At 40.4% G+C, this 27,615-nt stretch overlaps 1 long non-coding RNA gene across 1 annotated transcript; it reads right to left on the bottom strand.

Annotated features, from left to right (window-relative positions):
* Nucleotides 1-3,144: 3,144 nt before the first annotated feature.
* Nucleotides 3,145-5,489, bottom strand: LOC118897263. The gene is made up of 3 exons (XR_005020387.1): nt 5,173-5,489; nt 4,469-4,549; nt 3,145-3,288 (listed from the first exon to the last, which is right to left on the bottom strand). It is a non-coding gene; the product is annotated as an uncharacterized LOC118897263 (long non-coding RNA).
* Nucleotides 5,490-27,615: the final 22,126 nt, after the last annotated feature.

The raw sequence follows: 27,615 nt of genomic DNA, 5'->3' as shown, positions 1-27,615 counted from the left end.
CAGAAATTCAGAAGCGAACACTGGGTTGTAGTCATCTAGTTCTCACCACTTCAATATGTTCCAGCAAAGTCCACTCACAGTGCCCACCCACAGGATTAGAAGGGCAGCCAAAGGCAAAACACCTTTCTCAAAGGATCAGTATTTCATGAACCCCTCAAAGATCAATACATAATCTAAGATACCACAGGGAGAATTAAAAGCAGGACAAAGACATTGAATGTATATACCAAATTAAGAGAAAGTGTGGAAGAAAACACTAAGATCAAGAGTACATGTCCAAAATTTACAGCACGTAGACTAGGAATAGAAAATACACTGATTTTCTGTTGCCTGGTCTTCTGGCCACAGCTGAGCCCTAATCAACCTCAGAGCCAGATGCATCCTCAGAATCCATCTTAACATACTTTTTCAAAAAGCCACTCGAGACAATTGGAAATAGAACTGAGATAGAATTCTTTGCCCCCACTGCTGAAGATTGAATATTTTAAGCCATGGATATCTCCCATTATCTTGTACCCTGGCTACACTTAGCTACATCCTTGAATGTGCCAGGCAACTTCAAGCATCTGTGCCTTTGTTTGTTCTGTTTCCTCCATCTGTAGAAATCTTAGGTATCCTTTGTGGCTCTATACAAAAATTTCCACTTTTATGAGGCATGTCCCATTCATATCCTCTAACCATAATTAATTGTTTGTAGTTCTTCATTTATTTCCTGAGCTCCAGCTAGAGGAGCCTAAAGGATGTAAAAGAAAAATTTTACCAGATAATGATAGTAATTACTATTATATGTAACATTATTTACATATAAAATATATTTCAGCCCAAATACAAAGCTAAAGAGGGAAATAATGATGAGAGTTATGAACTAAATCTCCCCCCCCCCTTTTTTTTTAATAAAGCTGTAGCTTCTACTATAAAGTCAATATATAAAAGTTTAGATAAAGCCTGGATTCCTATTGTAAAATGTAACAAGGATAGAAATTCAAACATAATATCACTTTGTTTTGAGCTGTAAAAACTCTATCAAGGCAAAACATCTTACTTCACAAAAGTTACTTTAAAAGTTAGCAAATTCTCATTCAGTCATTCCCACCATGGGCTGACACCCAGAATCATAAGAGGAACTTTTGTAGAGTATGGATTCCTTGGCCTCATACTTGGCCTGTGAGCCAGCATGTTTGGGGAGTGGAACAAAGAACCAGTATTTTATAAAGGCTCCCCTAGGTGAGCTGAAGAACAATCATGTTTATTGTCTTAACTGATGGTTCTCATAATTGTCTGAGCTGGACATATCAGTAAATGTTCTTTACAAGGATACATCAATGAACATAAGAATTTGGGCTCACAGTATTTGAATTCCATTTATGCTGTCAGTTTCAGGCAAGATACAGGCACTGACCTTGCTCCTTTTGTTACTTTGGCGTTGTAGTGATGGGAGAGAATGGACTGGAAAAAGTTTCAAGTCTTTAACAAATTTCTGAAGAACAAAATGTTGACTGAGCTAAAACGAAATGTCTCATGGTTGTCTTCAGTCTAAACAAGAAAATATTAGGAGGCAAAACTTTGTTAAAATTCAATTTGACTGATTTATCCAACCATGAATACAAGCTGGTTTTCACACTTTAAAAGGCAATGTGAAAGTCTGGTTTTTTTCTTTTTTCTTTTTTGTTTGTTTCACATGTCAATCGTCAAAAGAGCTTAGTTTTTAAGACTTTGGTTACATGATGACCACATCTTCTTAAATGAGGAAAGAACTTGGTTATGTTCAAAGAAATAAAAATTAACAGTAATAGAGTTTTTAAAAATTAGAATCCCTGCAGATCTAATTTACAGCTGATTTGGGGATAATTCATACCATAAAGTAAAAGGAGATTTGAACTTAGTGGACTCCATTAATTGGATGTTTTCTGACAATTCTCTAGGTGCCACTCTATGTAAATATGTTTTCTATGCACGCATGCCCCAGTGGGAACCAAGGACACTAGGGATACAAATGAGTAAGTTGACTCAAACCTTAACAAAAAATGAGAAATGCATCTGACTCTCAACATATTAAACTTAACATATTAAACTTAACATAGCCTTGGGACTTCCCTGGTGGTGCAGTGGTTAAGAATCTGCCTGCCAGACACGAGTTAGAGACCTGGTCCAGGAAGACCCCACATGCTGCAGAGCAACTAAGCCCGTGTGCCATGAGTACTGAAGCCCGCGCGCCTAGAGCCCGTGCTCCGCAACAAGAGAAGCCACCGCAATGAGAAGCCCGCGCACCTCAACAAAGAGTAGCCCCCGCTCGCCTCAACTAGAGAAAGCCTGTGCGCAGCAACGAAGACCCAACGCAGCCAAAAATAAATAAAATAAATTTTTAAAAATAAACTTAACAGTCTTGAATAGTGTGGCTGGTAGGTAATAACACCAATGTGCATTTAAGAAGAATATGTGAAATTCCACTGCAAACCATTCATTTTCATGAATCTCTCTTCTGTGTGCTATCTTTTGTTGTATTTGACAAGCTCAGAGACAAAAATAATACAAACCCACCAGCTTCCTGGGTCCAACCAATATAGGTAGACTTTCACCATCCCTGTAATGTGTCAATCTCCCTTTTAGGTTAAGACAAATTTGACAGTACACAGGGAAATTGTTTTAAAAACCATGGTTGTGCTAAGCGTGGGAAATATACTCTTATAATACTAAAATTCTTTTTGTTTCTCACATAAGAATTTACAGCTTTCACAATGCATGAATATGGTTTATTGGAGTAAAGGTGAAATTGTAATACTCACATTCAGCTGGGCAGCCAAGAGGATCTGGGCAATTTTCCGTATTTGCTCTGTAGATACGTAGTACAGACCACATCAGAAAGGAGAGGACTTACTGGGGCAGGTTGTATTTTCCAAAAATGGCCACATTAGTACTTCCAGTCCCAAGTGTTCTTGTAGAACTTGGTACTTACCCATCAAGAGATAGAGTCCATTTTTCCTCTCTTGTCACCTGGGCAATGCTTTGCGGCTACCTTGAGTAAGAGAATGTGAAGAAAGTGATGCTGTGTGACTTTCAAGGTTAGGTCATAAAAGCTGATACAGCTTCCACCCGGCTCTCTCCTGGGACACTCACCTTTGGAACCCAGCCACCATATTGTGGGGAAGATGAGCAGCCGAACGAAGGGCCACATGTAGGTGTTCCAGCCACAGCCCCATGTTGGTCCCAGCCAACAGTCAGCATCAACCACCAGACAAGCGAGTGAGTGCCCTTCAGATGATTCCACCTTCTGCTTTCCAGTCACCCCACCTGATGCCAAGTAGAGAAGAGACAAAATGTCCCCACCCACCCCACCCCACCCAAATTGCAAATCTGTGTGCGAAATAAACACTGTCATTATTTTAAGTTGCTGTTTTGGAATGGTTTGTTCTACAGCAACTGGAATACTTATCAAGTGTCTTGATTCTATTTCATCTTCTGTCAACAGCTGAAGTCACTTTTCACCAGGAAAACAACCTAACAATCATTTAACAATGACTCCATCTACAATGATTCATATATTATGGTATCTGACTCTCCCATAATAACCGCCCTTTATCTACTATGCATTTGGTCACTGTGGGACTGGCATCATGTGAGAGAGCTATGCTTGTTTAACTTGGACAGTGCAAATTTTCTTTCAAAATTATAAAATTAATTCATACTCATGAAAATTCAAACTGTACAGATTTTTAGTAAAAGAAAAGAAAAAAAGTCCCACTTTGTTAGTTAACTTCCACTCAATCCCACATCTTTTTGAGGTAACCATACCAAATCCAGTGTGTATCCTTTCAGACCCTTCTCTGCTTTTCTTTACCTTTATACACACACACTTACACACTCCTAAACACATGTCTTGGACATTTTCCTCCGGAGATCATGAGTTTCTTTTTAGTATGTTGTTAAAGCACAATCATAATACATAATATTGATGAGAATTACGATCGAGACAGAAAGATGACGATGATGGTTGCCATGTTTGAGTTCTGACTATGTGCCAGGTAATGCAGAACATGGAGACCTTGAAACTGGCAAATACTAAAAAACAGGGCTTTTGTTTCTGGAAAACCAGTTGCTAAATTTACCAGCAAGGACCATGTTTGTCTTTGCTTATTAATACACCTCCAGCACCTAGGACAGTGTCTAGCACATGGAAGGCTCTCAATAAATATTTGTTGAATGAACAAATGAATGAATGTTTTAATCACAGCCTCATACAGTATTCTAATTGATGTACTTCTGAAATGAATGTGACCTACCAGTTTTATGAATGAGCTTAATTCCAAAATATAAGTGCTATTTATTCTTTGTTTTCAGACATTCCTTTACATGGATAATTGGATTACCCTCTCTGTGGGTCACCAGAGCCAATGGCATGGCTGGAGCATGCAATTCACAGGAAGGCACAGTTCCCCAACGGTCAAGTGTTCATGCAAAAATAAGTTCATACCTCATAACCAAAAAGTACCATCCTTTCTTCCTTCATATCTTTTGACAGCTTTTGTTATATTAATGGTTTCTTAGGAGCGACCTGGTCAAGGACAAAAAACATACTGAAGTACACTTGTACTGTGGGTATATGTGTATTTGCACAAGCAAACCTGGGCATAGGTAGATCTTTCTGGAGGAATCTACATACATACATAATAAATAATATCTTCTTTAAACAGAACTGGTAGGAGGGTTGGTAGGAGATCAGGAAGAAAGCATGAATAATGAAACATAAAAAGGATAAGAATCCAGGCTTTGTTCTCTGTCAGTGGAAGAAAATCATACCTGCAAGGTGGTTATCTCCAAAATTAACCAACTACCCAGATAAATATAAGCAACTTATGTACTTTAGGCCTAAAAGACTCAAGGCAGTGTGGTAACGATCAGGTGGGGGACAAAAGCATTCCCGGAGAGCAAAACTATGGACATTATTTAACCCTCATTACATGCTCCAGGTTTCAGGTCACTGACAATAATTATGATTTGCAGAATGATAGACATCTACGTGGCACTTCCCCAATTCCATCTCTCCTTAAAATACAAATGCTTCCCAAAGCATATTTATCTTTTCAATTCATCTTCTTGTGGGCTCCAAGAAATTCTTTTGGGTCAGGCTGATCTGAAGGAGATGAAGGATAGTGGTATTGGTGTGGGTTTACTCACCAATTATTCTTTAAGGCTGTTCCCTTCCAATGCTGGGCTAACAAACGGGCATTTAGTTGAATTTTTTTTTTCTTTCCCTTTTCTTTGGGAAGTTCCAAGAAACATTAGGAATCTCTGTTCTGTTTCTATGAAAAAAACTCATTAGGGTGTTATAAATGATGGTGTGGCTTTCACTTATGAGAGTCATATATCACCGCTGGAAAGGAGATATCCTGTGATTCCTTGCTTCTGAGACATAGCAATAATTTCCACCACTGAAAATGCAGCCATCATTCTGGTAGTACTTTCAAAGTCAAAGGCACTGGAAAAATGCAAAGAAGTGAGGAGAAAGCCATGTATTCCCCCTGTAGAAATCAAAGAGAATGAAATTAAGGGAATGTCTAAGAAAATTTCTAGCGTGTCAAGGTTTTTTCAGATGAGCAAAATAAATTAACTTATCAAGAAACCTTGACTTACTTCACTTAGTATGATAATCTCTAGGTCAATCCATGTTGCAGAAAGTCAGACACAGAATGATGAATATCATATGATCTCACTCATATGTGGAATCTAATTTTTAAAAAAAGATACAAATGAACTTATTTACAAAACAGAAACAGACTTACAGATATTGAAAACTTACAGTTACCAAAAGCGAAATGTGGGAGGGATAAATCAGGAGTTTAGGATGAACGGACACACACTACTATGTATAAGATAGATAACCGACAAGGACCTACTATATAGCACAGGAAACTCTACTCAATATTCTGTGATAACCTATATAAGAAAAGAATCTAAAAAAGAATGAATATATGTATATGTATAACTGAATCACTTTGCTGTACACCTGAAACTAACACAACATGGCAAATCAACTATATTCCAATAAAATTAAAATGTTAAAAAAAAAACTTATCAAGAAATCTTAAAGAGTAGAAAAATCAAAGCAGGGCACGTTGTAAAAGTCCAAGGATGAGTCAATATTAGAAAAACCTATTAGTATAATTCACTACATTATAAGTCAAAAGAGAAAAACAGCTTTCTCCTCCTCCTCATCTTGTCCCCCTTCCCTTCCTGACCAATTCAATCCAAAAGCCAGTAGCTAGGGCCAAGAAGAAATGGGTGTGTGTTAGAACTTGAGTGTGGTTAGAAGGGCAAACACAGGGGAGAGAATAGTGGTGGTAAATGGAAGACTGGTTTTACACAGGGTTTCATCACATAGGTAACGCTCTTACTGATAACAGAAGTCAGATTTCTTACTCTCAGAGGAGGGAGCTACAAATGTGGAAACGCAGAAAACTCAAACTTATGGAGATGGATTGGGGTAAAAGTATCTCTATAAAGTCATGGTTTTTGACATATGGGTGGATGCATAAACACAGAAAATATAGAAAATCACATACATATAAGTGTGTGTGTAGGTACACAGAAACCTACATATATTCTCTAGCTCAGTCCACTGAGAGGGATTTGGAGCAGTGAAACCCCAAAAGCAGCAAGCATACCTTAGAGATCCACTCTGAGTCTCTAAATAACATTTTCTCCTAAGAGGAACCGGGGCTTCTTGGGAAAATGGCTGGTTCTAGGGCTGGGGAAGGCAAAGCACAAAATGAACTAGAGCATCTTCTTATACCAGAGAGTAAGGGATCATTCACGGAATGAAGGGGATACACTAAAAGGACACAGATACCAGATTGACGGGCTCCCGTGGGTCAAATCTGGGGTAATTTGACATCAAAAAATGAATTTGAGTAATGGATCATAACATGACAAATTAAATATGAAAGCATGGGTTCACACTAATATAATAAATGAATACACCTTTGATAAAGAATGGGATTTTTATACCCTTTCAAGGTATCTTTCCACAAAATAAAATTATTTAAAAGGGAAAGGAATAACTCCACAGGAGAGAAACCTGACAGATAACACCTTAATCAACTGATCAAATTGAACGTCATCAGTAATGGGACAAATCAAAATCATGTGCCACTTGATAAGATACAATGCGAAGAACACAACCTAAAATTGAGGAACAATCTACAAAAGAACTGGCCTATAATTTTCAAAAGTGTCAAGGTCAATAAAGTCCAGAAAAGACTGAACAACTGTTCCATATTGAAGGAGACCAAAGGGACTTGAGAAGTAAATGCAACATACAAGTCTTTTCTTTAATAACAGGTTTATGAAGATAAAATTCACAGCACATAAATTTCACCCTTTCAAAGTATACATTTCAATGTTTTTTACTACATTCACAGAGATGTGCAACCATCACCACCATTTAAGAACATTTTTATCACCCCAAAAGAAACCTTGCACCCATTAGTAGTCACCCTCATTCCCTCTCCCAACACCCCCCAATCCCTAGGTAATACTAATCTACTTTCAGTCTATGGATTTGCCTATTCTGGGCCTTTCATATAAATGGAATCATATCATATGTGATCTTTTCTAACTGGTTTCTTTTGCTTAGCATAATATTTTCAAGGTTCATCCATGAACCTTGTATCATGTATCAGCACTTCAATCCTTCTTTTCTGGCTGAATAATATTCCATTGCATGGAGATACCACATTTCGTTTACCTATTTATCAATTGATAAACATTTGAGTTGCTTCCATTTTTGGACTATCATGAATAATGCTGTTATAAACATTTGTGTATAATTTTTTCTATGGGCAGCATGTGATTCTGAACTGGGTGTCATTGCGAAGTGGCTGGGACATTTGGCAGAACTTGAATGGGATCTACAGATTAGATGATAGTAACGTTTCAGTGTTTAGTTTTGGTGGTTGTATTTTGGTAATGCAAGAGAATATTTCTCGTTTGTAGAAAATATACACAAAAGTATTTAGAGTTGATGGGTATTATGTCAGCAACAAACCCTCAAATGATTCCGGAAAAATAGTCATTTGTACTGTACTCACAAATTTTCTCCAAATTTGCAATTGTTTCAAGAGAGACAGAGAGCTCATGAGAGAGAGACCACATTCATATAAACAGATGCTAAAGAATATTTGATAAAATTCAGGAATTACTGTTAAATTTTAAAATTGTAAAAATATCTGAATAAATGGATATTTACTTAGCAAATACATATTTGTTTTGATACATATCTCAAACCAAAAGCCAGTATCATGTTTAATAATTAACCTTTAAGGTATTCCTAAAGTCAGGAACAAAGCAAGGATGCCCATTACCACCGCTATTATGTAGCATTGTTCTTGAATTTCTAGCTAGTACAATAAGACAAGAAAAAGATGTGAAATTCAAAATTAACTTAAAACACATTTCAAATGAATATGAATGTTTAGCAAGCTTACCAGTTAAATAACACATACACACACACAAAAAATATAACTTTTCTATAAGTCAAGAATAATCTGATAGAAGACATAATCCAGAACACATCCAGTTATAATGAAATACAAAACTAAAAAGCAAATAAAACTGAGAAAATTGTTTGGGATAAATATTCGTTGCACTAAAATAACTACTCCAAGCCATCAAGCCATTAAGAAAAATAAAAATGCCCTAATAGAAAAATGAGCAACAGATATGAATAGTTAATTCTCCAAATGATAAAGTTAAAATGGTAATACACAAGCAAAAAAATGTTTACTCTCACTAGTTATTAAAATGCTAATAAAACAATGGAATATCATTTGTTTTTCTTCTTCAAACCATGAAAGACTGTTTTTATGATTATGAGTGCAAGCGTGTAGAAAAATCGGTGTTCCTATTGTTGCTGGTAACACATCCATACTAGTACAATGTTTCTAGAAGACAATATGACATATACAAACAAACGAAACGACTTCAAATGTCATATCTTTTAGCTCAGTAATTTCACTTCTAGGAATTTACCTTAATAAAAAATGTATATATTTAGGTTCTTGACTCACAGACACAGAAAACAAACTTATGATTACCAAATGAGAAAGGGCGGGGAGGAGGGATATATTAGGCGCTTGAGATTATCAGATACACAGTACTATACATAAAATAGATAAGCAAGAAGGATTTACTGTATAGCATAAGGAACTATATTCAATATCTTGTAATAACCTATAATGGAAAAGACTCTGAAGAAGAACATATATATAAAAATGAATCACTTTGTTGTACACGTGAAACTAACACAATATTGTAAATCAACTGTAATTCAATAAAAAAATAAAAATAAAAAAATTTAGGTTCATGGATGTTTATTAAAGTGTTGATCACAATGACAAAAAAGAAAAAAATCAAAACCTAAATGTCCAACAGTAGGGGACCAGTTGAATAATCTACGAAGTTCTGATATGATTAAATATGTAGCTAATAAAAATGTTGTATGAAACATGTTCACAGAGGATGGTTCAGTGCCATTGCAAAATGCCACGGACAATACATATGCATCCCTGTGCGTAAAAACAATTGGCTTATATACATCAACATGTTAATAATGGTCATTTTGCTTGTTCACATTTTCCACGTTTCCAAATATTTATTTCATAACCAGAAAAGAAGTCATCACAGCTTCTTTTTTAAAAATAAAAATAAACTCCAGAAGTGCTAGGTGAGTCAATAGCAACGAGTGAGAAAAAACAGGGCTTTTTCTTATCAACCAAGTTCATTGTGAATCTAAAGTCTCACGTGGCTGCCAAGCAACCAAGACTGAAGACTCTGGCAGAAGTAGAGAACCAACAGCTAGGTAGCTAATAAGCCCATTTTACATTTTGATGTTTGGACAAAGTTTGGAACATTGTGTTCAGTTAGGAGAGGTACACTTAAAGAACACTGTTTCCTGGGAGAGTCCAGAGGGTTCTATGATTAATAGCTAAAGGAGATGAGGAGATTTAACCCATTGAAGAGTAGAGTTCAGGGGAAGATACAAATGCTCTTCAAATTTCCAAGTGGCTATCATGAGAAAGAGAGATTAGATTCATTATTGTAGTGGTTCCAAAAATAGATCAAGGACCAATGCACAGAAATTTCCCAGATAGCATCTAGGGACAAGGCAAAACTCTTCCAACAATCAGACTCACTCCACAAAGGAGCAGGAGGTGAGGCACACCAGAGGTCTTCCTGCAGAGGCTTCCAATTACTCATCAGGGCTGTTGCAGTGGAGATTCCAGCCCTGGGTAAAGGACTGTACTAAACAGACTCTAAGACCTTGCAGCTCAAAGTGAGGTCTGTGGGCCAGTGGCATTAACATCACCTGGGAGCTTGATAGAAAGTGCGGCTTGTTGCTTCCATCCCTAGACCTAATGAATCAGAACCTGTATTTTCACAAGATCCCATGTAATTCTTATGTGTATTAATGAGTGAGAAGCAGACCTGGAAGATACTCTCTAACTCTCCAGTTTCTCCATCTGCTTCGGTTTTCAGAGTCTTCTTTTGCTACTCCTCTTCCACGGGCTCTTTCATGATCTACTAAATAACCATGTAATAATTAGTAATGGCAGAAGACCTGAGGGTGATTTGTGATAGAATGGTATAATGCACTTCCAAATTAATATAATCTGATGAATGATTATATTTCTTATTGGTGGGCATTTATCGGGGGAGGAGTCCTACTGACATCCATTGACAGGTAAATGAGTGTGAATGCAGCCATGTATAAGCTCCTTGAACCCAATGAATGAGAGCAAATCAAAAGCTCTGCCTTCCTATATTGATTCTCATTCACTAGACCTACACTCTAGGCAGCAATTTTAGGCTGTCTTTCCACCTTTAGGACTATCTGCAGAGGGTACAATGGCATCCTGCCTTCCAAGTATCATATGCGCACTCATTAGTCCCGTCCTCTGGGACAGCCCTATTCTTGTACAGATATAACTTTCCAACTCTCCACGGCTGATAGTCTAAAACTTCAAACAACAGTAGAAACATAACCAGACCTCATGTATAAGACAAGAACCAGAGCATTTCATGACAACTAGATGTTAAATGATGGGAAAATTAGACCTCACTTCTCTGGTAGCTTTTCCTTCCAGGCCCCAACTCACCATACTTCATGCTGTGGGATAACCAACTGCCTCCAGTGCCTCATAAACACCATCCTTTCCACGCCTTCCTGTTACCTCCATCTGGAATGCCCTTTAGATTTGTCGTTGCCTGGATAACCTCTGCTCATCCTTTAAGATTCAGCTCAGGATTCATCTGCTCCTTCAGGCAGCCTTCCTTCAACCCCAGGCTGCATGACGTGCCTCCCTGCTACACCCCGTTTGAACTTCCATTGTATCATCTTAGACTAAGTGCTATCCAACAGAAATCTTTAACGGGAGCCACATAAATTTTCTAGTAGTACAGTTTTTAAAAATTAAAAAGAAACAGCTGAAATTAACTTTAATTATGTGTTTTATTTAGCCCAGCATATCCAGAATGTTATCATTTCAACAGGTAATCAATATCATATTAAAAATTATTAATTAGATATTTTACATTCTTTTACCATTTCAAGTCTCCAAAATCCACTGTGTATTTTACATGTAGAGCACATCTCAATTCGGACCAGCCACATTTCAAAAGCTTAATAGCCACTCGTGGCTAGTAGTGACTGCACTGGACAGCCAAGCCTTAAACTGAAATAATCTGCTTATGGGTTTGTCTTCCCTACTAAAAGGCAAGCTACTCAAGGGCAAGGTCAATTTCTTGCTTGTAGTTTCGTCAGTGTTGCATCAGTGCCTGAGATATATTGAGCACTCAGCAAATGTTTGCTCAACTAAACTGACCTGAAGGTATTTTGAGAGAAGGTGGAATTTTAGCAGCTGCTCAAATGTAGAGCAGCTTATGTGTACTTATAATAATAATGGTGATAGGAATAATGGCTAATATTTTTGTCTTGGACCTCGTTCTATGCTCTTTAAATGTATTATCTTGTTTAGTCCTCACAACAACCCCATATACTATGTAGCATTATAACCTCCGCTTTATGGATAAAGAAACTTGCCTCAAATCATACAGCTACTAAGTGGAAGAGCCAGGACTTACTGAAATAGCTATAGAAAAACAAAGTAAATGACAATTAGACACACACACACATTGTGTAATAAATAAAAAGTCAAAAATAAACTATATTCACAGATATTATAGGCCTACTTCGAAAGGGAGACCTACCCTTGAATTTCCTTTACCAACCTCACCAGCATCTTTTCTGGGGCTTCTTGATCTGTTGGGTTTTGCCTTATCCAGGGTGTACCTCTTTCCAAGTTTCTGAACCGACCCTTTCTGGCTTGAAATTTCATATCTTTCATACTTGCCTCCTAAGCTACTTGCATCCTGCCTGTCTCGTCAAAATGGCAGCGCTTTTCACAAACCACTCCAGTGAAAAGTCACCTTTCTCAGTGCCTAATCTTCTCCCAGGATATGGAGAGAGAGTGGGGCATAAAGTGTTTTCCTCCACACGCTGCCCCCAGAGGACCCCTCAGTCTTGCTCACGTGGCCTGGGGGAGGGGTAAGTGAGCCGTCACTGTTGATGTGCGCTTTGTGTAAGGGAACTGGGCTGAACTGTGCTTAAGAAAAATGATGCAGATTTCAATTTTTGTGTGTGAGTGTGTACAAAAATTCCATTATCTCTAAACCACAGGAACCAGAACCACATCTGGCAAAGGAAATAAAGCCGGAGGCGTGAGGAAAGAATAGATTAGGAGAAGCCTTGAAAACAGGCCGCCGCGTTTAGATTTGATGTGGTGGGAAATAAAAATCCCTGGAGGGTTTCTGAGCAAGGGAGTGATGTGATGAAAACAGTGATTAAGGAAGATGAAATGCAAGTGGGACAAACCAAAGGGAGGAACTAGGATCTGAGGGGAGGCAGTCTTCCGGGCGCTGGAAGGCAGGGAGAGCGAGAGAGAAAGCACGGGGATTAGTCACAGGAACCACGATTCTCTGTGAATTAACATATGCCACCCGGAAGTCACTTTACTACCAAGTCACCACCAGTTTTTTATGCTCTTACCCTATTTGGGAAGGCAAAAATAAACCCACAAGGAGCTGAATATTGTCATTAAAATGATAATAAAATTTCCTCTCTGTGAATATAATGGTTTAACTGTATGTGTGCCCTGCTGAGTAAATGAGCTTTACGGTGAGCCTGTAGAACGGTTTGCAGGGCAGAAATGGAGCTCAGAGAAATTTATATTAAGCCCTTATTCACCGAATAAACAAGCCAGTGAAAACAAAGCAATTTTTTTTTACAGAGAAAGACAAATATCATATGATATCACTTATATGTGGAAAAAAATTAGACAAACATTTACAAACCACAAACAGACTGACAGACATAGAAAAGAAACTTATGGTTACCAAAGGGGGAAGGGGGCGCGCATGAGCAGAAGGGATAAATCAGGAGTTTGGGAATAACAGATACACACTACTATGTATAAAATAGATAAACAACAAAGATATACTGTATAGCACAGGGAACTATATTCAATATCTTGCAATACCTATAATGGAAAAGAATCTGAAAAAGAATATATATATATAATATACAATGTTTATATTTTATATATATATAAAGCTGAATCACTTTGCTATACACCTGAAACTAACACAACACTTTAAATCAACTATACTGAAAAAAAAAAACAAAATTCTTTAAAGCAGCCTCATGTGCATGAAGCCCATAGGACAGAGTAGAAATGGCTGTCCCCAAGGTGGCAGACCCAGCCCAAGAGTGCCCCAAACTCACTGCCCCACAGGACTCTGAAAGCATCCTTTACAAGTCAGATTCTACAGTGGCAGAAATCCGCAAAGAACTTGGGTTAACCAACACTATTTGCCAACGCCTCATGCCCTAAGCCATCATGTTCTCTAATTCTGGCTGCAATTTTAAATGGTTCAGAGACTCAAAAGTTATTTTCATTCCAGTTTAGATCTGGAAAGAGCCCTGGAGAATATCTAAACCTATAGTTGAAGAATATTTTCAAGCTGCACACAATGGAAATACAATGGATAAATATCAAAATGAGCTCCTTGGGTAGGGACTGCTGCGAAAGGCCCAGAATTCCACCTTCTCATTCTCTTCCTTTCGCTACCCTAGCCCCACTCTCCCCCCAGCTTACACACGTTACGGCAGACCCTGAACCCCTCCCCAGGACCTTGGGGCTGAAAAGAAAGCAGTCTGCAAAACACTGAAGAGTCCAGTATTTTTGTTTTGTTTCCGCTTCTTGTGACAGATGAACAAATTGAAGCCCAGAAAGCTAAAATGGGACTTCCATTTCCAGCCACTAAATAACTCAAAAAGCCGCATCCTAGAAACCCCTACAATGCTGGCTAAATGCAAGTATCCATTTAAATGCATCAAATGAACTCACAAAGGCATAAACTCCTCAATTTGAAAACGGCTATAACATATGACCCAGCAATTCCATGCCCAAGTGTGGACCCCAGAACAGTGGAGACGCACCACTGGGTCATGCAATCACTTTAGTAAATTGCAAACAGCATATTTTTTGGTGTGTGAAATAGACCAGACAAAACTGGATTATAGCTGCATAGACAACAAGGGTGAGTAATTATTCTGAGAAATTTTATTACACATACACTGTGTATACACACAGACACACAGAAATGTAGCACAGGCATGTGCTGGGTTTCCATGTAAAGTGTATGTTTAACTGTGGGTGTAGACAAAACATTTTGAAAAAATGCTATTTTTGAGAAGCTTTTGTATGTTAGTACAGGAAATGAACAAGAACACTCATCGAAGCATTGTTTATCACGGTGCAAAATTAGAAACAATCTAATTATTCATCAGCAGGAGAATGGAGATAGATACAGATGGATAGATAGACAGACTGACGTCTCTTCACAAATCATTACAATATATAGTAGTTAAAATGAACGGATCAGAGCTTTGTTGCTGAAACCTAATGCTAAATTTAAAAAAAAACAAGTTGCAGAATGATATGCACATTGTATTTAAAGTTATTTAATGTTTTAAAACAGGCAAAACAAGAGTACCTATTGTTGAAAACATGTATGCAGAAGAAGTATGAAAGCATGCAAATTCAGGACAGTGTTAAGCTCTGGGGTCGGAGGAAGGGAAATGGGGTTAAGGAGGAATCCACAAAAAACTCAGCTAGGTCTGACGCGAACTCATCCAAGTGTCAGGATTGCCTAGAACTCGACGGTGGCACACAACGTTCTGTTATTATATTCTCCCTATTTTTTGTTGTTGATTAAAAAAAAATTTTTTTTTGGAAGTCACAGATACTTACCTGAGACCAGATGGCTGATTGGTGGGGTCATCTGGAAGAAACCCAAGCAGGACCCCGAATCTGATGTCCAATCCAGTCTTCTTTCCACATGGCTCCCAATTCAGGATCTGTCTGCAAATGAAGGATTTACATCATTTTGGTGTTTAATCTTAGTAACTTATTTTTACTTGAGAGATATTGTTCCTTACAAGTCCATCAAGGCCACATCTGCTCTGGCCAGAAATAGCACAAAGCACACTTGCTCTGTGAGGCTGAGCTGCTGCTTCACAGTTTGTCACTTGGCTCTGTTTTCCAGCTTCACTCATGCATTGCAACAAAATGCTGAGCCACGGAAAGGTCGGTAGAGAGATGGTCTAAACATGCAAAAAGTATACGCAAAAAAAGAGAGAGAGAGAAAAACAGAAAGAGGAGAGGGAGAATCATTTGCATGTGAGGAAATAGACAAAGTCATCAGTCACAAGCAAATTAAAGTCAGAATACTGCTCAGGAACCATAAAACACACAGGGGGGTTATTTTAGATGATGGGAAGAACTTGAAATAATGGCATTTCATAGCCTTTAAGTGCAAATACACAATCTAATGGGAAGGAGTTTGTTAGCATTTTTTTCTAGTCTATTTTAAGACAAAAACAAGAAGACAAATGATACCTTGGCAATGACTGGAGAGTCTTTTTTTTTTTTTTTATAAATTTATTTATTTATTTTTGGCTGTGTTGGGTCTTCGTTTCTGTACGAGGGCTTTCTCTAGTTGCGGTGAGCGGGGGCCACTCTTCATCGTGGTGCGCAGGTCTCTCACTATCGCGGCCTCTCTTGTTGCGGAGCACAGGCTCCAGACGCGCGGGCTCAGTAGTTGTGGCTCACGGGCCTAGTTGCTCCGCGGCATGTGGGATTTTCCCAGACAAGGGCTTGAACCCGTGTCCCCTGCATTGGCAGGCAGATTCTCAACCACTGCGCCACCAGGGAAGCCCGACTGGAGAGTCTTATGCAGAGAGATTTATTACACCTTGGAAAGTTCAGGGCAGTGTTTTTTGTTTTTTTCAGTGGCTTAAAACAATAAAAGTTTATTTTTCATAATGAGTCCGCCCCAGGCTCTTCTCAGTATCATCATCATCTTAGCTCCAAACCCATGCTGATTGAAGCATCCACTCTGGAGAATTTTCGGATGTGATGGCAGAGGGGAAAAAGAGAGATCTCGAGGGTGTCATGTCAGCAATTTAATCCTCAGCCCAGAAGTAGCACATGTCACTTCAGGGCAGTGGTTTTTATCATTGGATCCTTTATGCTCTTCAAGTTACCTAAGAGGCTCTTCCCTCTTTTTCTTCTCTAAGCATAACTTCCGGGTCAGCTTTAGCTTTTCAGGTGCGTGAACCAAAGCTTTCTGCTGTTGGAAAAGAAGAAAACTCTTGTAGTAGAGTGCCTGGAACAGATCTTCTCTGGAGTCAAGGAGTAAACTGTATATGATTATGTTCTTAGATACTTCTCACCCTGGAATGCCTACCTGTTATCATGAGCTAGAAAGTATTCTTTTCATACTGCTGGAGAAAACTCAGATCTGTGACAGAATTCCTCCTGCTGTCTCGAGAGCAAATAGAGCAACAACTAACATTTACTGAACACTTACTCTTCTCAGGAAGGCACTATTGCTAGCCCATTTTATAGATAAGAAAAGTGAGATACCAGAAGGTTAAGTAATATCCCTCGGGTCACCCAGAGGAAGTGGTAGAGCCAGGATTTGAACCTATGCAGTTGGTTCTAACAGCCTGGGCTTGTAATACATGCTACACTCTATCCAGGAGGTGGTATTTAAAATAAGTGAAGGCAGTTATTGAAATGACAGCACCAGGTTATGTTAGAAGCCATGGGGCCTCTACTTCAGATACAGGGGGTCTAAGAGGGAAGTATTCACACACCAGTGAAGGTGACAATGGTTTGATAAAAATCAGAATCCTTTCCTTAGGGCTCGTAGCAACCTAGAACATTAGCTTCAGGGCTCCTGTGTATTCTACCCTACCTAAGTTATGGCTAATTTCTGTTATGCCCCTCAGCCCCCAGAGAATGAAAATGGAGATGGACTTGGAAATGATATCAGATAAAAGTCACAAGTCTTAAGCTTGAGTTCAGTATTGCCACTTACTAACTACATGGATTCATTTTCCTCACCTTCCTCATCAGTGAAATGAGAAAAAGAATGCCTGCTACATAGGTCGTGAGAGTCGAATCAAACAGAGGCACAGAGAACTGTGATTGTACACATTCACATTGTTGACCCAGGAACTTGTTTTCCCTTTATTCCGTAAGTCAAAGCAAAACAACAAAATGCTGTAAACATATATGAAAGACTCATGTGAATGCCCAAAAGCCTTCTATTGTAGAATTAATATTAACCTTGGTTAAGTCATTTTCCCTTTTTTTCCCCCATCTATAAGAGGAGGGATATTAATCACTGAAGTCTCTTCCAACTCTGATACTGTGTGATTTGTTTCATCCCAGATCTAGGAGAAGTGAACCAGAGTTTTTAAATGGTAGTTTGGCTACTTGCAGACCACCTTACCCTCTTAAGGTGAACACATGCCTAGGGTCCCACCAATCACACAGGATCCATGGGAAAATCTAACAGCTCCAAGATATAATTAATTGCCCCCAAGTTTACGTGTTAAAGAGAACTGGATTCTGCACCGGAACCAGGTGGATATCTGGTTTAGCAGGCAACCTGCTAGAAACGGGGGTGGTGGCATTCCAGCACTTTTGTTCTGGGTAATGCCAGACACATGAGGAATGCAGGACAGGACAACCTTTGAGGGAGCTTCTAGCCCTGTGATCTCATGTGACTGCTTCACTGATAAGTATCACTTGAAAATGATGTTGGGTATGACCAGGCATAGCAGGCTGGGAGCCAGAGACAGGTCTTTCCACAGGGAGACACGTCACATGTGGCAAATGTAACTTGAGGGAGCGACTGGAGTGCGGTCCTGAAGCAGCTGTGTGCCAGCTGAATGCTCTGCCGGCCCCTCCAGAATAGGGTTGACCCATTCCAGGGGGAGCCAGCCCCCTGGGGAGCCTACGTGCTGTGGCCGAGAACGATGGGTCCATTCTCAAAGGGAAAGGGCATGACCAGTCACTCTATCAGATCACAGTCTATAACATGGACCCTCCCCCAGCCATCCCATCCCAGCCTGAAGCAGATGATAGGAACAGTCATCTATGCAGCATGGGGCCCTGTCAGCAGCCTGGAGAGCCATCACAACGCCCGCAAGCTGAGTGGCCAGTACGGTCACAATGAGATGAGCATGGGTGGCCTGCCGAATCACCACGCACTGGACACCCATTAATAATTCAGTCTGTGCCTCTAGCAGGCCGTGCTCATCCCTGCCTAAGGGCCTCTGCACTGGCCATTCCCTTCTGAAAAGCCTGGCCCCCGGGTCTCACACAGCTGGCTCCTTTCTGCAATTCAAGTTTTATTTCCAGTATCGCTTTCTTAAGCCTTCTATGCACACACCCTCCCAAACTCTCTATCGCAACACTCCATTTTATATTTCATATAGCACTTCTCATTATCTGGAATGATTCTGTTCATTTATTTTTCTGGTTTATTGTCTATTTCCCCTGTGAAATGTTCATGAGAACCAACATCTCCTCTGTCTTCTCCAATCTGCTGCTCTCAACACCTAGAAGAATATCTAGCAGATAATAAGGGATCAATAAAAAATTAGCAAAATTAATGCATTAGTTAATGAGTTAATTCTATCTAGCACAGGTGTGGACCGGCACAAAGAGGGCTCCCCTCTCTGTGCTGTGTAGCAGTGGTAAGATTTCACGGCTCCAGGGGAGCTTTCATAGACACCTCTCCCCATGTCATGAGCCATCCTCTGTCCTCTCCCCCATTAAAGATCTGAGAATCACTCTCTGATCCATAGGGATTGGCTCCCGACATCTATATTTTAGGAATGATTTTGGTTGCAAAGTAACAACAGTAACAACAACCTATTGTAGTGCACTGTAATTTCAACGAAGGGGTTATCATTTTTCTCAAGAACAAATCAGGAGGTGTTGGGTCCGGTGTCAGTGTGGCAGCCCCACTATAAAGACATCTTGGCTCTCCCTCCTTTAAAATCCCTGCTCCTAGCACACAACTTTCATCTGGTGCTTGTCACATCACAGTCACAAGACGACTGCGGCACCACCAGGCATCATGTCTGAACTCCAAAGAAGGGGAAAAGCAAAGGGAGAAAGAGCCGTGCCATGTGAATTTGTTGTTCCTTCTTATTGGGAAAACAAAAGCTTTTCCAGAATCCATATCCAACCCCCTTCTATTTACATCTCCTACCTTAGTACTGGGTCACAAGGCCACCCCCTAGACCAGTTCCTGACACAGGGCAATGAGATCACTGTGACTGGTTTATACTGTCACACTGCATCCCCTGGGGCTGGAGAAAAAGACCCATTTTCCATGAGATCAAGGTGTTGCCACACTCTGCCAAACAAACCGATATATCATAACTAAAAGGCCTAGAGTGGACATTTCACTCATTTCACTCAAATTAGAGCTGAGGCTCACATAAACTGAGAGTGAAAAGCAGATGCCTTGAGCCATCATGCTTCTGAAGTTTCTGAAGCTTTGGCTGTTCCAAGTGTTTAAATTCCATCAGATGCTGAAATATCTACCCAATATATTTTCTTTTTTTTTCTTAAGCTGGCTCAAAGACAGTGTCTGTTATTCAAAACCAGAGGGTCTTCGTTACAGGAGCATCTAACTACCAGCATCCTGCGTGGCCCGTCAGGCTGCGCTGCGCGGCTGCTGTAGGGTGTTAGACAACCCATTCCTATCTCCCTCGGGAACAACAGCCCTTTGGACCAAACACTCTGCCCCCCTGTGGTGACCCAAACGCTTAGACGTTACGTCATCAGCCTGACAACCTCCCCCTCTTCACCTTCAGACAGTATTTGCTGAGATCCCCAGTGTACAGGGAGGCCCGCTGGGTACTAAAGGCCTGCCTTGTGACAGAGGGATGGGGTTTGCGCAATAACACCCATACTAACTAGTGGAGGAGATGTCACATCTCACATCCATGACAAAGGCCGAAACGTATCAGGCCTTCTGACTGTGAGCCCAGTACTTTCTTTTCTTTTTAAAGCCATCTGATTCTCCGGGACACACACACACACTCTCTCTCTCTCTCCCCCTTTCGCTCACATACATATACACAAAAAACAGTCATCCACACCCTCGCAATTAAGAAAGATCCTAAGGAGTGAAAAGCCTGGACAGTCCAGCTTAGGATTCCACCCCTGCTAATCAGCCACAAGGAATATATGGTGGAGATTATAAGAATTGTCACACAAGTTATCTAGAGAGAGATCTCTGCAGGTCTCTTGCTCTATTTCCTATAAATTTATTCTAAATTCTTTCCCAATGTATATATCTCTTCAACTTATGCAAGTTTTAGACAGGATTTCTCAAAATGTGTTGCTTGCAACTTACAGGTTTACATGGACAAATGGTTCCCTAATCAGATGACTTTGGAAACACCTGATTAAAGGAAGTTCTTTAATTCTTGAAAGGCATTGCAAAGCCTTCTTCTTGAAAGACATTGCAAAGCCTTCAGTATTCCAGAATGCATGATGAGTAGCTACAAGAGGGATGCCGTGTGTGGCATCTTTCGAATTTCTTTAACCACTGAAATTTCTCCCTTGGTGTATGTTGAAAGGCTGGTGATGCAAGAGATAAGCTTTGGGAAACTGCTACGGGGAGGGGTACAGAGGGGAAATCCTAGAAACTACTACCTCTTTTAAGTACCAAGACACACAGTGTATGAGTTGGTTAAGAAGGCCCCGTGCCATTTTATGGGTACCCCTAGTGGATGTCAGCAGATAGTTGGAAATGCCACTTAGTCCACTGTTCCCAAGTTCTACATCGCAGCTGCTGTCCTGGGTGAAAAGCACATTAGTCTAGGGGAGCGTGCACTTGTGCTCTTGGGATGATCATGATATTTCTCTGATCATCAGGTTTCCCTCCTTCAAAATGAGCAACTAGACCACAGAAATGATACCTGCTCTAACACTGTTCACACCATCTAGAAAATGAAACCAGAGGGGTAGGAACCAAAACCCATTATTTTAGAATACTGATTAATAAATCAAAGATGGTGAATATGTAATCTGCTGTGATTTTTAAAGACTATTGTCTTTTTTTGGCTGCACTGTGCAGCTGGTGGGATCTTAGTTCCCCAATCCCCTCGGCAGTGAAATATGAGGTTCTAATCACATCCCTGTATCCTACCTCTGTGAAAAAGAAAATGGTCTTCTATGTGTCCAAGGCAACAAGAATATTAAAAGGCACATGGTGTAGTAGGGGAAAAAACCTAACAAGGGCATCAGAAGACCAAAATTCTAGTCAGTCTTCAGACAGCTATTGTTATGAGTTGAATTGTGTCCCTCCACCAAATTCATATGTTGGAGTCCTAACCCCCAGCACCTTAAAATGCGACTTTCTTTTGGAGATAGGGTCCTTATGGAGGTAATCAAGTTAAAAGGAGGTCATGAGGGTAGGCCCTAATCCAATATGACTAGTGGACTTCTAAGAAGAGGAAACTTGGACACAGACACACCTAAGTGGGAATATGATGAGAATAGACCATTGAAGATGGTCCATTGATAGACCAAGGAGAGAGGTGGCCTGGAACAGGTCCTTCCCTCACAGGCCTCAGATGGAACCAACCCTGCCAACACCTTGGTTTTGGACGTCTAGCCTCCAGAACTGGGAGACAATAAATTTCTGTTGTTTTAGCCACTCAGTCTGTGGTACTTTGTTACAGAGCCCTGGCAAACTAATACAGCTGTGTTCTGGGCTAAGTCTTCTAATATCTCTGGGTCTCAGTTTCCTCACCTATAGCATTAGGGGGTAGATGACCTTTGAAATTGCTTTTATCTCTAGTGGTTAATGGTTAAGGATGAATATAGCCTCTCACTAGTTCTTCTGAGATATAAACATGTACCATCTTCTGAGAAAAGCTTTCCCTCTTGTCTACAGAACAATGGATTACAGACAAACTGACACCATCTTTGATAATCCTGTCTGGCCATCCTAATTTATATTTCAGTAATGATTTTGGGAAGCAAAATAAGGAAGAAAGGAGGGTCAAAGTAACTCTGATGAAAGGCTACAAACGGATAAGTTCATCCCTTTCTACAAGAAATTCATCATTTGAAAAAAACTGGCTTATAACAGATTCAAAGGAGGTGCTGGGGTGGTTCAGATGGAAAGAGCAATAACAAATGTAAGTTTCATGACGTGGTTCCCCATGGCAGAACCTCTGTAAACAATAAAAGCACACATTTTGTGCTCTCTTCACAACTCATTTCTGGGTGTTCTCTCCCCCTCTTCCTCTCTCTCTCTTTCTTTCTAGTGTTTATCATGAAAGAAAATATGTTTCAGGCACAACTATTGAACTTCTGGGTGCTACTATCCTGTACCATCTCACCAAAAAACCAGTTAATAACAATGACTTTGTGCAACCTTTATTGACCTCACATCAGTATTATCATCTTGGTATAAATCCCAGGCTATTAATGCACCTTCAAAGCCTGGAATATAGTATTAATGCCAGAATCATAATTGGTAAGAAGAGCATTTTGGCAACTGAAATTGCAATTCTAAATGCTATAAAACAGAGCTGATGTGCTAGTTCCCCTTCTCTTTAACTCACTGAATGTATACTCTCCTGCCAAAGGAAATATGAAGATAAGCATTCTAGTCTATGATATGATTTTACCATCATTAAGAAGCAATGATAGGGTGACCTTCTTAAGAAGCAGCTGGCTGTATTACATTAATATCGTAGCATCAACTATATCAAAACAAAAATCAACATACTTGGCAAGCATCAATCCCACATTTAAATGGACAGAGCTTGTATTAGTCAGGGTCCGCATAAGATGGAATACTCTAATTAGATAATTCAAAGGCTTATTTACCAAGGAACTTCTTACAAAGGTGTACTCAGGTTGAAATAAAACCACAAGGAATTATGGGCAATAATCTGGGGCTGGGAGCTGAACCACTGTTACCAACCCTAGGTACAAGGAGGCAAGGAGGAGGGGTTGGCAGAACCTGGAGAAAGAAAGCCATATAGAGAAGACTGCCTTGAAAAGAGTAGTGGTGTTCCATCTAGGGACCTTGCCCAAGGTGTCCCCACAAGGACGGAGTAAGGAGAATAAGTACCCTGACCTCACTCACCCCCTCCCTTCAGTGTTCTGCCAGGGCTCTCCACTGATCAGATTCAACCAGAGACAGAACAGGGTGCCCTCTGCCGTGGTCCATAAGAGTCAGCCTCTAAAGACCAGGGTGAGTAGATCTGGAGGGGCAATTGGATGACATACAGCAGAGTGCTACATAACCCAACAAATGCATAGAAATATTCGTAAATTTTGTAAGAGCAGAAAATGTCTGCTCTTGTTCACCATTTTATCCCCAGCTATGTCATTCCAACACCAATTTTCCAATTCTCTGACACCGACTGGGTGCCCAATAATTTAATTCAATGTGGCATTAACTACCCAGAGTTAGCACAGACCCCAGAAGGTAAGGGCTCAGTCCCACTTCAGACACCAGATGCAAATGAGGTCCCCAGATGACCTTCACTTCTGCCCAGCCGACTATAAATCTGGAGGTACCCACAACCCCTACTCAGGTTCAGTAATTTGCTAGAACAACTCACAGCTCAGGGAAGCTCTCTACTTTCTATTACAGTTTTATTATCAAGAGTACAACTCAGGAACAGCCAAATGGAAGAGATGCACAGGACAAGGTACAGGAGTAAGGAGGGCACAGAGCTTCCACACTCTTTTCAAGTGCACCACCCTCCCAGCACATCAACGTGTTCACCAACCTGGAAGCTGCTAAATTTACTAAATCTTTGGCCATTAGTGCTTGAACTCAATCTCCAGTCCGTCTCTCCTTCCCAGAGGTTAGAGGTGGGACTGAAGTTCTACTCCTCTAGTCACATGGTTGGTTCCTCTGGGGACCAGCCCCCATCCTGAAGCTTTCTAAGTACCCCATCTATAGTCACCTCATTAGAATACAAAAGACACTCCTATCACTGGAAATTCCAAGGATTTTAGGCGCCAGGAACCAGGACAAAGACCAAATATATCTTTTGGTCATGTCACACCAGCACGTTGTACCACAGTGTCTGTCACGTAACAGACACTCTGTATTTGTTAATGAATGATACAGTCTCCAATGGGTCACTCTAAAGTTCTTTTCTCCTTTCCTTCTTTCCTTTTGAAAGATTGCTAAATTTTTTAAGCCAAAACTATACATGGCTTTAAGCTTCTCCTTCCCCTCTACTCAGATAATCTAGAGAAGACAAACCCTGACTGGCTTCCAGAATCCTAGGGCATTTCACACCTCTGATATCCAAAGCACAGGGAGACTCAAAGGAGAAACATTCACACAGATTTTTTAGAGATGGAACCTAAACTACTGACATACAACCTGCCCCAGTCTCCTCAGAGTCGCATCCCTTCTTGTCACCTTCACTACAAACAGATTCTGTCGTCCTAAACGGAAGTAGGAAGCTAGGGCTGGGCATTTGCTAGAGGTGGTAGGCTATTTTTGCTTATATAATATATTGTACAACATGCTACCAAAAGGACTTTATTATGTTTTGGATAGTTTCCCAATGATACGAATCCCACCTTATACTTTTAAAATTCCAAAGTAACCAGCATTTTACATGTCAGGGAAAACTGGATCTCTACCAGGAGAAAATCTGAAACCAGGGATGAAGAAAATGCAGAACAGGGCTTCCCTGGTGGCGCAGTGGTTGAGAATCTGCCTGCTAATGCAGGGGACACGGGTTCGAGCCCTGGGCTGGGAGGATCCCACATGCCGCGGAGCAACTGAGCCCGTGAGCCACAATTACTGAGCCTGTGCGTCTGGAGCCTGTGCTCCGCAACAAGAGAGGCCGTGACAGTGAGAGTCCCACGCACCGCGATGAAGAGTGGCCCCCACTCGCCGCAACTAGAGAAAGCCCTCGCACAGAAACGACGACCCAACACATCCAAGAATAAATAAATAAATAAATAATTAAAAAAAAAAAAAAAAGAAAATGCAGAACATAGTAGAGATATTCTAAATCCATTAACAGGGAAAAAAAACCCCAAAACCCACAAAACTGAAAAACAAACAAATCCATTCAAGGCTGATATGCCTTGAAAATAGAGTATGAAATTCTAGTTTATGTAGCCCATCAAGTTCTCAGGGCAGCACCCTCTCGCCCGCCTGCCTGTAAGCCTCACAAGCGTGCTATTCTAATAAATCACTTCTTATCTATCAAAAAAAAAAAATGAGGGTTAGGGGAAGAGCACTGAAGTTTTCCATCCCTCAGCAGACCTAGCTGTCAATGTGAAGGACTGTCGTGAGGCTTCTCTACAGCAATAGCCTCCTAATATTAACAAAATGAGCCAAGCTCTATGACCAAAATCTGAAGCCTCAACCTAAACAGTTATCCAAAGGCTTGATCAGGTCCCTTTGGAGAATATTTTTAGGCTGTTCATACACCCATGACCCATCTTTCTGGGGAAAGGGGCTCCTGAATTTCCTCAGCTGAGTGTCCTCTCTGGCCAGTGCATCCTCTGTGCACGGGACACCTCCTTTGATCAACAGCGTCATTTCAGGCACTGATCAGAAAAGGCGTCCAAGAACAGATTGTGATCACTTGCAAAAGCTTGCTAGACACACCTGATAGTGGAAAGAAATGCCTAAGGTAGTTGTCCTAAACCGAGTTGATCATTCTAAATGACCTAGGGGGAAGGGAAGACGGGCATGGCCAGAGGTCGGTGGAAAGAAAGACAGTGAGAGAGAACTGAGTGGATATCTAGGCCCACCCAAGTGTACGGAATCATATCTGGAGGTGGGGACCAGGTGTCTTTTTTAAGTCACACCGACCTACCCCCACTACCACCCCATCATACAATGGAAGAGACACAAAATTTTCCTTTTCATATCTCTAAACAATACACTGGATTGGTTAGACTGGCATTACATGGGGAACTTTTTCAAAATATACATGTGCAAGACCCTCCTTACCCACTACCCAGCTCATCATTCTGAGAAACCTTATGTGGTGGCATCCTATGAATTTTGCAAGAAAGAGCTCCCTAGGTCATTTTGACCCTCCCCCTCCTCCCTTCATCCTGCCCCATCGCCAGTTGAGATCCACTAAACACTAGTTCCCTATTACACTCAATTACTAGAAAGAAATATATTTGGGTCACATATCTTAATTCCCTGCTGACATACCTTAATGGAATTAATATTTAACAGTACACACTTGACTTAGATCAGAAATGCCTGATAAAGTTTATCTACTTGAATTTTACATTGTTATACCTTCTGGAAAATCATTTTCAATCATCTGATACATTACTCAACATCCATTACATAAACCTTCACAAAACGCCATGTCTAACAAGAGATGGTCCCCCCCAGCAGAACATGTCTGTGTCTTTCTAACAGACAGTGATAATGAGATATTGCAAAGCATTTGCCCTGATGCCTCAGCTGCTAGAAAACAAGACTTTAAAAAAGAAAAAAAAACGCAATAACTAATACTGGTGAGGATCCTTGGAAATGGCTTGTAAGACAGTGCTATCGATAGAACTTTCTGTGATGCTAGAAATGTACTATATCTACACTGTCCAATTCAACGGCCAATAGGCACATGTGGCTCGTGAGCACTGTAAATGTGAATAGTGTGACGGAGGAGCGAATTTTAAATATTATTTAATTTCAACTAATGTAAATTTAAATAGCCACATGTGGCTAGTGGCTATATGGAACGGCACGGTTCTAAGGCCACTTTTTATATTTAAACTTAGAGTTAATACATACGCATAAGTAATACATACGCATAAGTAAGGTGACACAAACATTTTATAGTAGTTTCAACTTAGGTACAAATGTTATGTGTAAATTGTAAGAGTGTCCTCGGCTTTTAGTAATATTATTCAAAAGGATTTGTGCATTTCCAGGGTTGACTATAGAAACTTGGCTGCTCTCAATAAAAAGCAAGCTCAGGTCATCTCTCTGATGCAGTCTGATTTAACCTGACGTGCCTTTTGGCCTGGGCTGTTGCTGCTGGAACTGCTGGGACCTGATGGCAGAATAGCTGACCTTCCTCTGAGCAGGGCCACCATAACCCCTCTGAATGGCAGGGCAGTGACATTTACTCTCCCCTCAGCTAGGGAC

Source organism: Balaenoptera musculus, chromosome 6 (assembly GCF_009873245.2).
Source record: "Balaenoptera musculus isolate JJ_BM4_2016_0621 chromosome 6, mBalMus1.pri.v3, whole genome shotgun sequence".
Lineage (NCBI taxonomy): Eukaryota > Metazoa > Chordata > Mammalia > Artiodactyla > Balaenopteridae > Balaenoptera > Balaenoptera musculus.
Note: the sequence above shows the minus strand (reverse complement) of the source record. Positions and strands in the feature narration are given on the sequence as shown.